Raw genomic sequence first — 17,243 nt, forward strand, 5'->3', positions numbered from 1 at the left:
TCTATCCAAGCAGCTGGGGTTCCTCTTTTATACTTCACTGGACTGCTTTATTATAGTGGACAAGTTTTTATAAAAGTGTCAATCTCACTGGGGTGGGTGAGGCTGGGGGGGAAAGAGGGTGACTTCTGGGTATGAAAAAAATATGGCAACATTCTCTCTCTTCCTCATCTAGAAGAGACATCCAGGGGGTCATCTAAACTAACTCCTTGCCCGCAGCCAGCTTTACCAAAACTAGACAGATGGCTAGATTTCTTGTTTTAAAACTTTCTAGAAATAAAACTTCCTTGGAAATGAATTTACCACAGGTGATAAAGTTCATAGACTGTCTGAAACTTCTTCCATACCACCAGGACTTCAGGCAGATTCTTAAAGAATCATTTCTCTTCCATCTTTTATAAAAGGTCTTGAAGAATTGTCTTAAGGAGCTTTTCCTTAAGGGCTCAGAGTTAAATGAAGGTGCAGTGACTGATTAACAATATTAGAAGTGTGTGAAGTCACTTACCCCACCCCCACCCCATGCCAGCAGTTTTCACCACTGGAAACAAGGAGTAATTAACTGCTTCATTGGCATTACTGATAGCTCATACTAGGGTATGTGTCTCTCCAACACAATCACAGGGCTGGAACATTATTTTTTTTAAAAAAGCATCTAATCAACCCCCCTGCCCCATGACAAGACTGCAGCTAAACCAGAACTTATCTTTTTTTGGCAACGTAAATCATTTTATTTTTTCTGCATCCATTTTGGAGTTGGTTATCTGGACTTACTCTATTTCAAATTCATTGTGGTATCAAAATGTCTTTTTTCTGAGTGATCTGAGTTCTCTTTCTGCTGGGTTTTTCTTTAGGATTAGAATTTTTAAATACTGGTAAGCAAGATCAACAGAGGACACGAGAAATTCAGAGTTTTTTTAATTGATTCTTTGAAATTCCTTTCTTCCTTCTGCCTCTTCATTTGTCTTTTTCTCTATCTAGTTTGAGTTGGTGTTTCTGGTAAAATGTGAAGAATAGTAAACAAATGTAAGTTTCTCCTCTCCATACATTAAAATTGAGTGTGTGTATATAGAAATAAGTCATCCCGAGAGAGAATCTCAAAAAATGACATCCATAACACTTGTTAATGTTTGAACCCTCTCTGCCCCCCGCCCTCAATAAAGTTGAACACCTGCTCCTAGTAAATTGCTTCAGCAATTTTTATACTGCCTTCCTGTTGCTCAAAACTTGGAAACGCACCTGAGGATTCTCAAGCTTTAATTATTTTCAAATTAATTTTAATATTTGGAATATTTTCAAACCTGCCCATATGCTCAATAAAACAACTTTCAGCAGATGAAAAAAAAATTCCTCTAAAGTTTCAAAGGACTCATTTTACAAGCCACTTCTCTGAATGTCTTTGGGAGTTAGTTTTGAAATTTCTTCATCCTCCACAGTTACTTCACTCACCACTTGATTTGCCCACCCTTTCTGGGGGCAGCAAAGACCTATTTAGAAGTTCAGCCTTGGTGTGCTTCTCTCATAAGTTGAATAGGTTTGCCCCCTATATGGCCACTCCACATCGTTGCTTTTTTGTTTGTTTTTTTAAATGGTATGTTAAAACACAATGTGCCAGGCCCTGTTCTAAGCGCTGGGGTAGATACAAGGTAATCAGGTCAGACACTGTCCATGTCCCACATGGGACTCACAGTCTTAATCCCCATTTTCAGATGAGGTAACTGAGGTATAGTAAAATGAAGTGACTTTCCCCAGGTCACACAGACAAGTGGCGGAGAATGAATTAGAACCCAAGTCCTACTGACCCCAGGCCCAGGTTCTAACCACTAGGATACACAGTCCTTATCTCTCTCCAGTCTCACATCTCCTCCTGCCTTCAAGACATCTTTACTCGAATGTCCTCCTGTCATCAAAACTTAACATGTGCAAAACAGAGCTCCTTATCTTCCCATCCAAACCCTGCTCTCCTCCTGATTTTCCCATCACTGTAGACAGCACCACCATCTTTCCTGTCTCACAAGCCCATAACCTTGGCATTATCCTTGACTCCTCTCTGTCATTCAACTCACATATTTAATCCATCACTAAATCCTGTCAGTTCCACCTTCACAACATGGGTAAAATCTGCTCTTTTCTCTCCATCCAAACTACTACCACATTAATACAATCACTCATCCTTTCCCACCTGGATTACTACATCAGCCTCCAGTCTCTCCCCACTCCAATCCATACTTTCCTCAGCTGCCTGGATCATTTTTCTACAAAAACACCCAGGACATGTCACCCCATTCCTCAAAAAACTCCAGTGGTTGCCCATCCACTTCCACATCAAACAAAAACTCCTCACCATTGGCTTTAAAGCACTCCGTCACCTTGCCCCCTCCTACCTCACTTCTTTCCTACAACCCAGCCCACACACTTCACTCCTCCAGTGCTAACTTTCTTTCTGTGCCTTGATCTCATCTGTTTCCCCACCAATCCCTAGTCCACCTCCATTCTCTGGCCTGGAATGTTCACTCTTCTAAAACCTGACAATTACTATCCCTGCTTTCAAATCCTTACTGAAGGCACAACTCCTACAAGAGGCTTTCCCAGGCTAAGCCCCACTTTAACTCACATCCCACTCCCTTGTCCATCACCCTGACCTGTTCCCTTTGCTCTTCCCCCTTGTCGCGAGCCCCTGGTTCATGCTAACCAGGAACTTCCTGCACCAGGGGAGCCTCAGTGACATGTAGTAGAGTTCAAACCACCCCTCTGATCACCAAAGTTACTGTGGAAAGTTTTATACTTAGCTTTACCAGCACACAAGGGAGTGACACATAAACACACTCACTCACTCCAAAGGTCCAATACCACTCTGTGTTCAAAAGACCCCTTTCTGCTTCCAAGTACTGCACCCAACGTACTTCCTTCTTGTTTCCATACACACTTCTACTGCCTCCAGATGCTCCTTTGCAAAATCAACGAGACTGCCTTTTATCTGCTTTAGGGAACACAGCTGGGGCTTTAAACAGCAGTCATTGATTGGCCCTGGTACCTATACAACAGGGAGAGAAAGCCAAGCCTCCCTCCATGCTCCACTCCGAAAGGGCCACAATCACCTGCCCTCAAATAAAGCCCACCAGTTCCTTTGCAAACTCTCTGCCTTGTTGTTGTTTGCTGGATCACAAACAGTCACTAGAAAGGCAGCTTGTTGGGGGCTCACCACACTCCTCTTCCAGGCCCACAGCAATTATTTTCATTTTTATAATTTATTTATTTGTATTGATATCTGTCTCCCCCCCTCTAGACTGCAAGCTCATTTGGGGGCAGGGAATGTGTCTGTTTATTGTTGTAGTGTACTCTCCCAAGCGCTTAGTACAATGCAATCCACAGAGTAAGAGCTCAAAAAATTTGATTGAATGAATGAATGCTTCTTATCATACATGCAAGTTCCGTGGAAAAGACCTGTGCAGAACTCTCACTTCTTTCCACATTGTTTGAACCTGAACCCAGATCCTTGCTGAGCTAAAAGGTTTGTTCCACGTGAGGCCTGACTGTTTTCAAGACTGGAACATCTTTGTAAAACCATTTACTGCAGGAGAGACACTCCTCTCCCATTTGCTGTTCACCTGGCTAGTTTGCTTCAGTAGTCTTTCACCAGTTTACTGCTGTGCCACACCCTGTGCCTTGCTATGTCTTATGGATGCATATGTTAAGCACCTCCTGTGTGCCGAGCACTGTGCTGAGCGATGTGGTAAATACAAGTTAACCAGCGGAGACACAGTCCCTGTTCCACATGGGACTTACAGTCTAAAAGGTGGGACTCACAAACCCAAATTAAAAAACCCAGCATACCCAAGACCAGCTTCCCCTAAGGGTATAGCCTACTTTTTAACCCATTCTTCCCCAGATCAACACTTGTCTCCAACTCTGGTAATCCTGGGAGGTGGTGACTGCTAGCAGGGAAGGGGGAAGCAGCAGCATGGTTACTAAGTTAAAGAAAAAAAGGAAAAGAGTATTAAAAAGAAAAAAAAGCCAGTGCACGGGCTGGCCCGATGAAGATCGGGAGGAGGGAGGACAGAGTGTTTGGGGGTCAGCGAGGCAGATAGGGCAGCAGGAGGGAAAGGGGGCACTCAGAAGACTTCGGGGACAATATTATCATATTCTACTTTCTGCAGAGCTTAGCACAGTGTTCTCTGCACATAGTAAACATTCATTAAATACCACTGATGAATTGATTTGGACAGTTTATGTATGCATGGTATGATGAAGACTGCTAGACCCCCAAGGCAGCCATACTGCACCCACAGATAAATGTCATCATATGAAGGAAATGGACACACACACGCACAAACACAGAATCTGCCTGACAACTAAAAACATTAATAGCTCTATATCCAAAAATTGTCACCCTGAAAATCTGAACATTTTATCCGGGAAAAAGGCGGAGATCAGAGCTAGAACCATAAGAGAAATCTCATTTTTAAAAATCCAATTTTAAGTCTAAATGAAGTAATGCAGAATTAACAAGGGGAAAATCGGTGTTCATACAAAAACATCCCTAAATCATTTATGGGTCAAATCAAGTTAATGATCAATTAAAATCGGTACTTTTCATGGGCAGAAGGAAGAAAGAAAAGGTATCTTAGAGGATAGGGGCAAAATCCCCATGAGGACAATGTGTTGAAGATGAATGTCTTTCTCTCTCTCTCTACGCATTTGTAACCTTCCTCTTTCCATCGTGCCACAAACACTTCTTGCATGTGCCAGATTGTTGGACAAACTTGACAATCATTTCAAGCTTTCTCCTGATTCACAGTGCTGCAGGACCACTTTTGCCTACAAAGCTTTTGTTTCCCTGAAATGCTCCCCTTCTATTTGAGATTCCAACCTCTATTTGGCAGTTCCTCTGGGAAGCACTTTGCGATTCCTCATCAGAGTTTTGTGGGCGGCAGCTTCAGGGGAGACCAAACCACCAGCCCCCTGGAGACCACCATCCTCTTCCTGTCCCCATGGATGGGCCTCAGGGCTGTTTATGTTATCACTGGGTGGCAAAACCCTGCTTGGGAAAGCCGGTTTGTACTGAGGCCCTCTGGTCGGGCAGTTCAGTGGCCCCGCCTGCACCAAGTTCCCATTTCTCAGCCCCTGCTGAGCTGGAGATATCAGAGCGTGGGGTCCCACAAAATGCTGCTCCAGACCAGTTCCCTGTGGGGCTGGGAAAAGAGAAAGCCCCCCATGTTGGAACGAGTAGCAAAAATGGGCACTTTTGGTCCAGGGACCCTCTGAACTCTATCAGGTCAGGGAATCTGAGTTCTGGAGGCTTGTTAGGATAAACATCAGAGGAGCATCTTTTATTTCCATTAGATGTACAGGAAAGTACTTTTATTTCCCTTGATCTTTTTTATATTTGTTAAGCACTTGCTATGTGCCAGACACTGTCCTAAGCACTGGGGTAGATACGAGCTAATCAGGTTGGACAAAGTCCATGTCCCACATGGGCTCACAGTATTGATCCCCATTTTACAGCTGAGGTAATCAAGACACAGAGGAGTTAAGTGACTCGCCCAAGGATCCCACAATGGATAAGTGATGGTTCTGGGATTAGAACCCAGGTCCTTCTGACTCCCAGGCCCGGGCTGTATACACTAGGCCACATGTTACTGTCACAAATCCACAAGAGGTAGGAACAAGGGTAACCATTTTGGGATGGAAGGCAGGAAATAGCGTGGCCCTTCCAGATCTCCTACCCATCCTTCCCATCAGCTCTAGAGGTCATGCAGAATGATAAGAGATCCTCAACTCAGGATCTCTTACTGCTAAACAGCAGCACGGCACAGTGGGTTCTAATCCCAGCTCTACTCTGCTGGGTGGCCTAGGGCAAGTCACTTCACTTCTCTGTGCCTCAGTTATCTCAGCTTTAAAATGGGGATTGAGATGGTGAGCCCCACATGGGACAGGGACTATGTCCAACCCAATTTGCTTGTATCCACCCTAGGGCTTAGTACAGAGCCAGGGACATAGTAAGTGCTTAACAAATACCAATTATTATCATTAACTCAGATGGCTGAACAAAGACAAGTTTTTAAACAAATCCACATGTGAAGGGCTGGAGAGGATGGAAAGAGAGGGGATGGCTCCAAGGAGATGAAGATTTCCAGGAGCCAGGGGAGAGGGAGGAAAGCTGGGACATGAAGGTAGAGAGGCAGGAGGAGTGATCAATCAATTAATTGATATTATTTTTGGAACACTCACTCTATGCCAAGCACTGACTACAGGCACTTGGGAGAGTACAATAGCATTAGTAGACATGATCCCAACTCTCAAGGAACTTACAGTCTAACAGGGAAGACAGATCCTTGAATAAATTAAAAGTAGGAGGAAAGCAACAGAATTTAAAGATATGAATATGTAAGTGCTGTGGTGGGGAGGAAGTGAGGTGAGTATCTAAGTGCTTAGTGGGTGAAGACTCAAGTCCCTAGATGATCCGGTATAGGGGGAAAAAGAGGGCGGGGAGGTGAGAATTTAGTCAGGCAAAGCTTCCCAGAGATGAGGTGATTTTAGTAATGCTTGGAAGATGGGGAGGATTGTGGTCTGCAAGATGTGAAGGGGGAGAGAACTCCAGGCAGGAGGGCAAGGTTGATTTCAAGAGAGGAAGAATGAACAGACTGGTATTACAAGGAGTGAAGTGAATCAGTCAATCAGGGATATTTATTGAGGACCTCCTGGGGAATCAGGTTGGATAGGTCAGGTTTGAGAAGAGGTCATTTTTCCTGGTGGTACCACGGTCCTGCCAATTTTTGCTCACCCTCACTCACTGCCACCGCCTCCCCAGTCCCAGAGTCATTCCTAGACCTCTAGACCCATTCCTGCTATTCCTGCCGGGGCGGGGGTGTGGTGTGGTGTGGTGTGGTGTGGTGTGTGTGTGTGTGTGTTGGGGGAAAGGGAGGCATTCTGAGATTTGCCAAGCTCCAGGTCACAAAGTAGATTTGTTGCCCTTTTTTAAGGTTTCTCGGGGCAACAAAATCCTTCCTAGAGTCCTCTGCGTGCTTGAATCCAAGGAGTTATTGAAACTCAAAAATAAAGGAAAAAACCCTTAAAACCTTAAACTGTCCATTCTCGATGCATCTGTGCCAAAATTATCCTTTCTTGGACACCTTGATTTTTCCTTAGACCCTAAAAGAGTTTTGTCTTTGATCATATGGAGTCCATTTTGTGGGGTCCCAGACCTCGCCTGCTGAAGGAGAACTTGTTTGCCCCAATTTCTGCTAGGCTCCTTCTTCTTCAACGCACTGCCCTGGGAACTCCCCGATGTTTCCTCTCTTGTGATGGTGGTCTTCGCAGGTTACTTAGAAAAGTATTTTTTTCCTCCATCACTACCACTTGTCATTAATTGTTATTTTTGTTTTGCAACATTTCATGGCTGACTGGGCCATTTCCCTGTGTTCTGGAAGCCTGTAATGGTAGTTTATGAGCCAGGGAGGCTGATTTAGTCACGGTGGTTTACTCGTGGCAATTTAGTGTAAGGTTTGGCATACTTTGGTATCTCCCATGGTTTAAACCTAAATGTGATCATTTTTTCCACTTCACAGAATGCAGCCTACCCAGGGTGATAGTTCTCAGAGCAGAGGCTCTCTTGAAACATTTGCATAAATATTATATCACGAATCATTCCTGGATGACAGAAGCAGAGTGGGGGGGCGGGGGTAAAGGGAAATCACAAAAAGTGCACATTTCCAAATAATCTACTTCCTGCCAACACAACAGACCTGACCCACGCCAGCTGAGTTCTTAATTTCTCCCACTCTTCTTTCTGTGCTGGTGCCATTCGTGTAGTAGTGAACTAAGCAAATACTGCTGTGCGACAATGACTAAGATACAATATCCAAAGATCCAACGTAGGGGGAAAACCCTTCATGTTGGGTAAACTCCTTTGAGGAGTAACTGAAAATGTGTTTCGCTAGAAATGATGAAGCAGAAGCACCTAATCACCACTTTGGCCACTAGAGGACAATATTGTCATTTCATATATGGAAGAGTAGGCTCCAGTGTTATTTTTTATTTACAAGGTACTTTTTTTCCCGTTGCTTTTCATAAAACAAAAAAAGCACTGCAAAACAATAACAGTGTACAGTCGTGGACTGTAAGCTCGTTATGGACAGGGACCGTGTCCACTAATTCTGTTGTAATTTACTCTCCCAAGCGCTTAGGACAGTGCTCTGCACATAGTAGGCACTCGATAAATACCACTTTTTGAGGGAATGATTGATCGATCATCATCATTGTCATCATCCTCAATGGTAGTTACGGAGCACTCACAATGTGCAGAGAGGACTGTTCAAAACTTCTCTTACCCCCGAAGGGTATAAACCGGCCCTTAAATGTCATTCCAGGCCCCAGAAGGCCATGCTTGGTAGTGAACAAGAGAATTGTCCACTACAAGAGTGGTCCCCAGAGGCTGTTGAGGAACGGGTTAAGGCAGAGAAACAAATGCCAGCCATATATAACAGGAAAATATATCCATCCAATTGGGTGTGTGCATAAATCCACTCACATTAGAGGTAGAAGTCCAACTTTGGACAATAACAATCAAAACATTCCAGCCTCAGCCCTGCTGGGGCATAGTCAGCTCTTGTTCCCCGTCCAAATTTGTGACTGACTCTGGAAACACTGTGTTCCGTCTGTGGGGAGAACATGCCCGGCATTGTTTCAGGAGACGATGTAAATGAATCAATCTCATAGCGGCCCAAGAACGCAGTGGACTAGGAAATGCTGAGTCCAGTTAGATAACTCTGAAAAGGGTGGCGGCCCCAAATTAACTAAAAGGAATTTCGGAATGACTGAGGAAAATCTAGTCATGTGATGAATACGGTGTAAATCAAATAGGAGAAAATAGCCTTGGAGACTAGGTGAAGAGAACTGTATGGAAAGTGGTTTTGAAAGGAGACTTTGAGAATATAGGAATTAAATGTTATTTGGCTCCAAAAGAGGAAAATCACTGAGGTAGCTAAATTGAAAGTTCTGTAAACTGCCTCCAATACAATTTACTAAGACTGAGTTTGATTTTCCTCCATGTAAATTCATGGGATAATGGTATAATAAACACAAAATTCACCTCCAGGTCCTTGTATATAACAATTTAGAGTTGCCTCTCCCATATATCCATCCATCTCCACATCTCTTACTTTCGGATCTTATTGTTGTGTGCGTCGAACAGCCTAGGGTGAACCACAGTCCTCTCTTGGTTGGTGACATCAGAATGAAGATTTCTTGCCCTATTTTATAATTTATGAGTAGCCGTCATCCTGGTGATTGTCCTCTTCAAAACTGGGTTATGCCCAAATGGAATGTAAGTGAAAGAGGACAATCATTGAATGTAACAAATGCTTCCCTGAATGAAAGAATTAGGTAAGTGTTCTGCTTATCCCATTAAGGTTCACCCCAATTCCTTCATCCCCATTTCTTTCCTTTTTTTTGGTGGCATTTGTTAAGTGCTTACTATGTGTCAAGCACTGCTCTAAGTGCTGGGGTAGATACATGTTGATCTGGCCAAATATAGTCCTTGTTCCACATGAGGCTTGCAGTCTCTTTAAGGTGGGAGAACTGGTATAGAGTCCTCATTTTGCAAAGAAATTGTGGCCCAGAGAAGTAAAGTGACTTGCCCAAGGCTACACAAAAGGCAAATGATGGGGCTGAGTTTGGAACACCCAGGCCCGTGCTTTATCCATGCTGCAAACTTTCTTGAAGGGCTGCTATCTTCCTAGCTAAGCCAAAAAGTCCCCTCTGTTTCTAATCCCAACTCCACCACTTGTCTGCTGTGTGACCTGGGCAAATCATTTCACTTTTCTGGGTCTCAGTCACCTCTAAATGGGAATTGAGACTGTGAGCCCTGCATGGGACAGGGACCGTGCCCAACCCTATTTGCTTTTATCCACCCCAGTGACAGTGATTGGTACATAGTAAGTGCTTAACAAATACCACAATTGTTATTATTATTCTAAACCACTACCTTCTTCCTTTCATCCCCCACAGCCGAAGAAGAGCATAGGCTGTGGCTCAGTCCCAGGGATGGCTCCTGAATAAAGTTGTCATGTTATGACAACAAAGGTAAAGTCGCCATGGTAGGGATTTTAGAAAAAGGTACACTGTGGCAGGAGTGAGCAGGACAGACGGAGTCGCCGGAAACTCTAAAAACAGCAAGGCGGGGTTCTTCAGTCCAAGGAGGGGATGAAGAGAGAAAGGTGAGGGCCAGCCACCACCCTCAGAAGGTGGGAAGGGATTTGTAAGAGAAAGATATTAATGATCTGAGACTGGATTACAAATCCACATGGGAAATTGAAAATGGGAAAGACAGAAAGTTAGCGGAGGGGATTTGTCCAAGGCCAAAGTGTCAACTTTTCAGAAATGGATGGGATCTTTACAGACTGCTCTAGGAGGAGTGGAAAAAGCAGGAAAAAAAAGGGAGAGGAAGGAGAGCGAAATGAGACACCATGGAGTGGATTTTTCTCTCTGGGCTGTGCCAGCATTTTCTATTATCAAGGTTCCTGAAACAAACTGCCCTTTTCCAGTATTCCTCTTCCTCTCTGCCAGCCCCTGCAGGCCAGGTGGAATGTTAAAATATTGCATTTGGGCCAGGGAGTCAGAGGACCTCAGTTATAATCCCAGCTCTTCCACTTGTCTGCTGTGTGACCTTGGGCAAGTCATTTAACTTCTTGATGCCTCAATTTTCTCATCTATAAAATGGGGATTAAATTCCTTCTCCCTCTAACTAAGAATGTCAGCCCAGTGTGGGACTTGGTTATCTGGTACAGTACTTGGCCCATAGTAAGTACTTAAAAAATAATATTATTTTTTGAATTTCTAAAGGTCTATGCCTCAAGAATGCCTTTTCTGCCCTGCCCCTTCTATGTGAAATGGGTCTTGTAGATGCTGAATTATTGCAGAAATATGGATCATTTGTAAACAAACATGCAGTAGCTGTAACACCTGTTTTCTCCCTAACTTTAGATCTTGTCATAATAATAATAATAATAATGACATTTATTAAGTTCTTACTATGTGTCATGCACTGGGGTCTATACAAGTTAATCAGATTGGAATCATTCTGTCCCACATGGGTTCTCATTCTGAGTCAGAAAAGGAATTTTATCTACATTTTACAGATGAGGAAGTGGAGTCACAGAGAGATTTAGTGGCTTGCTCAGTCATACAGCAGTCAAGAGGCTGGACTAGAACCCAAGTCTCTTGTCTCCCAGTTCCTCCCTTTCCACTAAGCTGCACTGCCTACTCTGGCCTGAAAAGGGCTGACTAGCCTGGCTATGGTCCAATTTCTCTTTGGGCCAATCCTATTGCTTTTTTTTCTTTAACAGTACTTGTTAAGCACTGGGATAAATACAAGATAATCAGGTTAGACACAGTCCCTGTCCCACCTGGAGCTCACAGTCAAAATAGGTGAAGAACAGATATTGAACTCATATTTTACTGATGAAGAAATTGAGGCACAGAGAAGTTAAGTGATGATGATGGTATTTGTTAAGTGTTTACTGTGTGCAAAGCACTGTTCTAAGCTCTGGGGAGTATACAAGGTGATCAGGTTGTCCCACGTGGGGCTCACAGTCTTAATGCCCATTTTACAGATGAGGAAATTGAGGCACAGAGAAGTTAAGTGACTTGCCCAAAGTCACACAGCTGACAAGCTGCAGAGCTGGGATTTGAACCAAGGTCACACAGCAGGTAAATAGTAGAACCGGGCTTAGAACCAGGTCCTTTAACTTTCAGGCCTGGGGTCTTTCCACTAGACCCCTTGGGCAAGAAACCAGCACTGAAACCACTGAAATTCCCCACAAGATTGAGTTTAAGTGAGAGACTGTAGTCACAACTAAGTAGCACAAGGATTGATGATCTTGTCAGCAGTGATGATGTGGAACTGGACCTGCCTTGATTCAAAATACACACAACAAAAGCCTAGGGCCTACTTTGGGGTTAACAGGAAATCAAGTTCATTTTCATTTTGTAAGAAATATTTCATTTAGAAGTTAGACTTCATGTGCCAAGGGAGAAAAACAGCTATTTCACTACAAAAAAATAGTTACGGGATCTCAGGGGAAGAAATGGCCTTTCAATCTACTTTGAATAATGGTTCAACAATCCTAAAGAGAATTGAGATATTCAAGTGGTATACAAATGATTTCTTCTGACTAGGAAAAGTGACAGACCAGCAGGAAGGTAAGGGCTGGAGCGTCTGTTAAAAGTGAGGCTTGAGAGTCTTAACTAGGTGTTTCAGCAAAGTGGTCACTTCATCGCTGGCTAATTTGAAGTCCAAACTTCAAACACATCCATTGATATCCTCTAGAAGTATGTTTAATCTTTGAATTTTAAGACTGGTGATCTGAGCAGATGAGTAGTCTAAACTAGCCTTTTCGATAGTATCTTCAGCCTTCTCAAGTGGTTGGACACATTCTTTTGCCATAGCTCTGGCAAACAAGCAGCGTGATCTAGTGGAAAGAGGCAAAGTATGGGAGTTAGATGCCTTGGTTTACCACTAGCCTGGTAAGTGACTTTTGTCAAGTTATTAATTTTTTTCATGGTATTTGTTAAGCCCGTACTGTTCTAAACCCTACGGTAGATACAAATTAATCAGGTTGGACACAGTCCGTGCCCCACCTGGGGCTCAGAGTCTTAATCCCCATTTTACAGATGAGGTCACTGAGGCACAGAGAAGTGAAGTGACTTGCCCAAGCTCACTCAACAGACAAGTGGCAGAGACAGAATTAAAACCCAGATTCTTCTTAATAATAATAATAATAATAATAATGTTGGTATTTGTTAAGCGCTTACTATGTGCCGAGCACTGTTCTAAGCACTGGGGTAGACATAGGGGAATCAGGTTGTCCCACGTGGGGCTCACAGTCTTAATCCCCATTTTACAGATGAGGGAACTGAGGCACCGAGAAGTTAAGTGACTTGCCCAAAGTCACACAGCTGGCAAGTGGCAGAGCCGAGGTTCGAACCCATGACCTCTGACTCCAAAGCCCGTGCTCTTTCCAGTGAGCCACGCTGCTTCTCACTCACAGGCCAGTGATCTTTCCACTAAGCCACACTGCTTTACCGGAATAGTATACTGATAATATCGAAAACGTGGCTTTCACTCCAAAGCCATATGTGGTCACCACTGCAGTCGGAGCCTGAAGAATGGTAAAGCTCCAGCGGAGATCTACGAGCCAAGAAAGGGGCAAGCTGCTGAGTGAGCTCTGAGGGCTCGTCTTCAATATATTGGACACTGAGAAAATGGCGTGGGAGTTCCAGGATACCACCATTATTTTCATCTTCATGAGAAAAGAGGGGAGAGCTAATTGTGGAAATATTTTGGAGTCTTTCTGGTCTCCGTTGCTGCCAAGATCCTAGTTAAAGAATCCTCTTGGACCAACTACTGAAGAGCATCGTTATCCACGAGCTTCCAAAATTGTAGTGCAGTTTCAGGCCACTATAGAGAACAACAGACGTGATCGTCACGGTGCATCAGTGATGTGTATCGCTCTCCCTACCTCCAAAGTCTTATTAAAAGGACATCTCCTCCAAGATGCCTTCCCCAACTAAGCCCTCATTTCCTCTTTTCCCACTCCCCTCTGTGTCACCCTTGTACTTGGATTTGTACCCTTTATTCACCCTTAGCCCTACAGCACTTAAGTACGTAGCCATAATTTCTGTAATTATATTAATGTCTGTATCCCTCTCTAGACCATAAGCTCTTTGTGGGCAAGGAACCTCTTTATCAACTCTGTTGTACTGTACTCTCCCAAGTGCTTAGTATAGTGATCTGCACAGAGCAAGCTCTCAATAAACACCATTGATTGGTTGATCAAACAGATATGGGAAAAGCTTTGGGGACATCAAGACCTTTAACCTTGAAGACAAGACGCTTTCTACTAACTCTCCTTTACTCTCCCAAGTGCTTAATACAGTGCTCCACACAGAATAAGAGCTGAATAAATACTATCGACTGATCAATTATACAGGATTCACAGACTGTACAAAAGCATATACTACCACTGGGAAAGTGGCCAACAGAATAATCAGATCATCCCCAGGCCCTGTTCCCCCTGGGGTTCAAGTCTAAGGGGGAGGAGTAACGGGTATTGAATTCACATTTTATGACTGAGGAAACTGAGGCACAGAGAAGTTAAGTAACTTGCCCGAGATAACACAGCAAGCAAGTGGCGTAGCTGGGTTTAGAACCCAGGACTCTTGACCCCGAGACAAGTACTCTTTTCATTAGTTCATACTGCTTCTTTGTAACTTGCTGCAACTCTCCTTACAATTACATGAGCTTCATGTAAAGTTACTTAAGAATTGTGGAAGTCCAGCATTTATTTAGTGACTGAATTGTTTACTTATAGGTATATATTACTCTCTTCTTAAAGAAATTCAAGAGGCACATCACCTATTGAATTCTTTAAAACATCTTCTGGATTTCACATTGTCTTGGCATCAGGCAGTTAATTCCGCTCCCCTACTTCAAAACTTTACTGAAGGCACATCTCCTCCAAGAAGCCTTCCCTGCCTAAGCCCTCCTCTCCTCTTCTCTCAATCCCTTCTGTATTGCCCTGACTTGCTCCCTTCATTTACCTTCCCTCCCATCCCAACAGCACATATGTATATATCTGTAATTTATTTACTTATTTATATGTTTGTCTCCCACTCTAGACTGTGAGCTCTATAAGAGCAGGGAATGTGTCTGTTTTTGTATTGTACTCTCCCAAGCACTTAGCACAGTGTTTTGCACACAGTAAGTCCCCAGTAAATACAATTGAATGAATGAATCAATCAATCAACGTACATAAATGGCTACCTGTAACACTAAAGATTAGAAAACTGAGCTTCATTGTAGGGACTGTTTTTCATCTCATTCTCTAAGAGCAGAACTGAAAGTCCCATTTGAATTTGAGAGGCTGGGAATTGACTTTGTATTAGTTTGCTGCGGGATTGGACTACTTCAGCAGATTTGGGGCATTTGACTGGTGATAGGAGGTTTTTCAGAAGATGGGAGAGAAAAAAGCAGCAGGAAGATCAGTTCTGCTTCCATCCTCCTTCTATCTGCCTTCTAACAATGCCACATAGAAGAGTACCAACTTCTAAAATGTTTGCTTCGACAAATACTGACTCCAGAAACTCTGCTCATTCCCCAGGCATCATGGGAATTTTACTGGCTTGCCCGAGATGTGGAAATCTGACTCTGATCCATATCTGCATCATCACCAGAATCATCAGTTTCCTCACCTATAAAATGGAACAAAGATGCTTATCTCCCTCCCTGTTAGTCTGTGAGCCCAATGTGGGATAATAATAATAATAATGGTATTTATTAAGCACTTACTAAGTGCCAAGCACTGTTCTAAGCAATGGGGTAGATACAAGGTAATCAGGTTGTCCTACATGGGGATCACAGTCTTAATCCCCGTTTTATAGATGAAGTAACTGAGGCCCAGAGAAGTGACACCCAAAGTCACACAGCTGATAAGTGGCAGAGCTGGGATTAGAACTTCCAACCTCTGACTCCTAAACCCATGCTTTTTCCACTAAACCGTACTGTTTCTCTCCAACCTATCTTATATCCACCCCAGCACTTAGTACAGAGTAAGTGGATCAAAAATATAATTATTATTATTGTTGTTGTTGTTGTCATTATTATTGCCTTCTTTATGGAAAGCAATATTTTAGCTTCTAGCAGGAAAATCAGAGAATATTAAGTGAACTTTCCTTCATGCACTTACAAGCAAGCCTAAGAGACCAAAAACAAGCGAGGTAAAGTACACCATAAATAAGAAGAATATTTCTGTAAATGCTGAGCAAGTTGTTCTAGCTGGCTGGAATTCGTTAGGCTAGTGAGAAGTTTTTAGATGCCACTGAATCCCTTCCTTTAGGAGACATAGACTCATTTTAAGTTTTAAAATCTCTAATTGATTTTACAAAATCACTGTAGCCTTCCACTCTGGGTCCAAAGACTTCACAGAGACTCCATGGCTCTGAGCTCTCCTGTCTAGAGTGCAGAAAACAGGCCGAATGGATAGGGTGTGATATGGTTTTTGGAAAGTTTGTTTGGATTTCAGGAAGTGAACATGATAAACCGAATAGCCCTTTCCTGCTCTTATTCATAAAAAAAAAAAAAGCCCAACAAGACACACTTGAAAGAAACCACTGACGTTTCCTTACTTCAAAAGAATAAAAATCTTACTGGGGAGAAAAAAAACATCACAGTAAGTGTCCTCGGATGCAACAAAGACATATCAAGCTCTGGTTGGAATTGTGATAAAATTAGAACAAAACCCAACCAAAGTTGCGTTTGTTCTTCTTCTACATGTTCTTCTGTAAACTTCCCAGTTGAAAAGGGTGTAACAGCAGCATACCTGTCTCGTCTGGGGCTCTTCCCTCCTTTCATCTAGCTCTTCGTGATCCACATCCCCAGGTTAGGGACAGGAATAACCACTGAAGACTCTGTCCTTTATAATAAAGCTTTCAAAGGATTTTCTTCTTAGGAATAGTTGGGATTAGTTCCGGCTTTCTCTGTGTCCTAATTAGCACTGAAGGATCCTCAAGTCACCTCTTAAATGTAAACCCATGCAGAGGGACAATTCTGTTTATGATATGGGCTTAGCCCAGTCCCCACATGCTTCTCCAAGGCTGCCAGGTTACATTTTGACTCTTAGAAGAGAGGGCGGTCAAAGGGCAAGTGTCTGAATCTGAGACCCCAGTTTTCAGTCTCCTCTAAAAGTACCCTGCTCAGCAAACCAAATAGCACACTACTCAACTTCCCAGAACCCATAGGGATATGTTTTCCAGCCCTGAACACACAATCTCAGAGTCATCTTGGGTAATGAATATAACTTCTAAAGCTGAAACCAGGAAAGGGGGAAACGGACTATTGTAGAGAAGCAGTGTGCCCTAGTGGATAGAATACAGGCCTAAAAGTCAGAAGGAGCTGGGTTCTAATCCTGACTCCACCACTTGTCTGCTGTGTGACCTTGGGCAAGTCATTTCACTTCTCTGTGCCTCAATTACCTCATTTATAAAATGGGGATTTAGACCTTGAGTGCTTTGTGGGACAGGAACTGTTTCCAACCTGATTAATTTGTATCTACCCCAGTATAATGCCTGATACATAGTAAGCACTTCACAAACACCCTTAAAATGAAAGTCCCTGAGGCAGCCCTCTACAAGGTTAGCCCAGGGAGGAAGAATCGGAGCCCAAGGCCTACCTTTCCTTGACTAATGATAAC

Source organism: Ornithorhynchus anatinus, chromosome X3, assembly GCF_004115215.2.
Source record: "Ornithorhynchus anatinus isolate Pmale09 chromosome X3, mOrnAna1.pri.v4, whole genome shotgun sequence".
Taxonomy (NCBI): Eukaryota; Metazoa; Chordata; class Mammalia; order Monotremata; family Ornithorhynchidae; genus Ornithorhynchus; species Ornithorhynchus anatinus.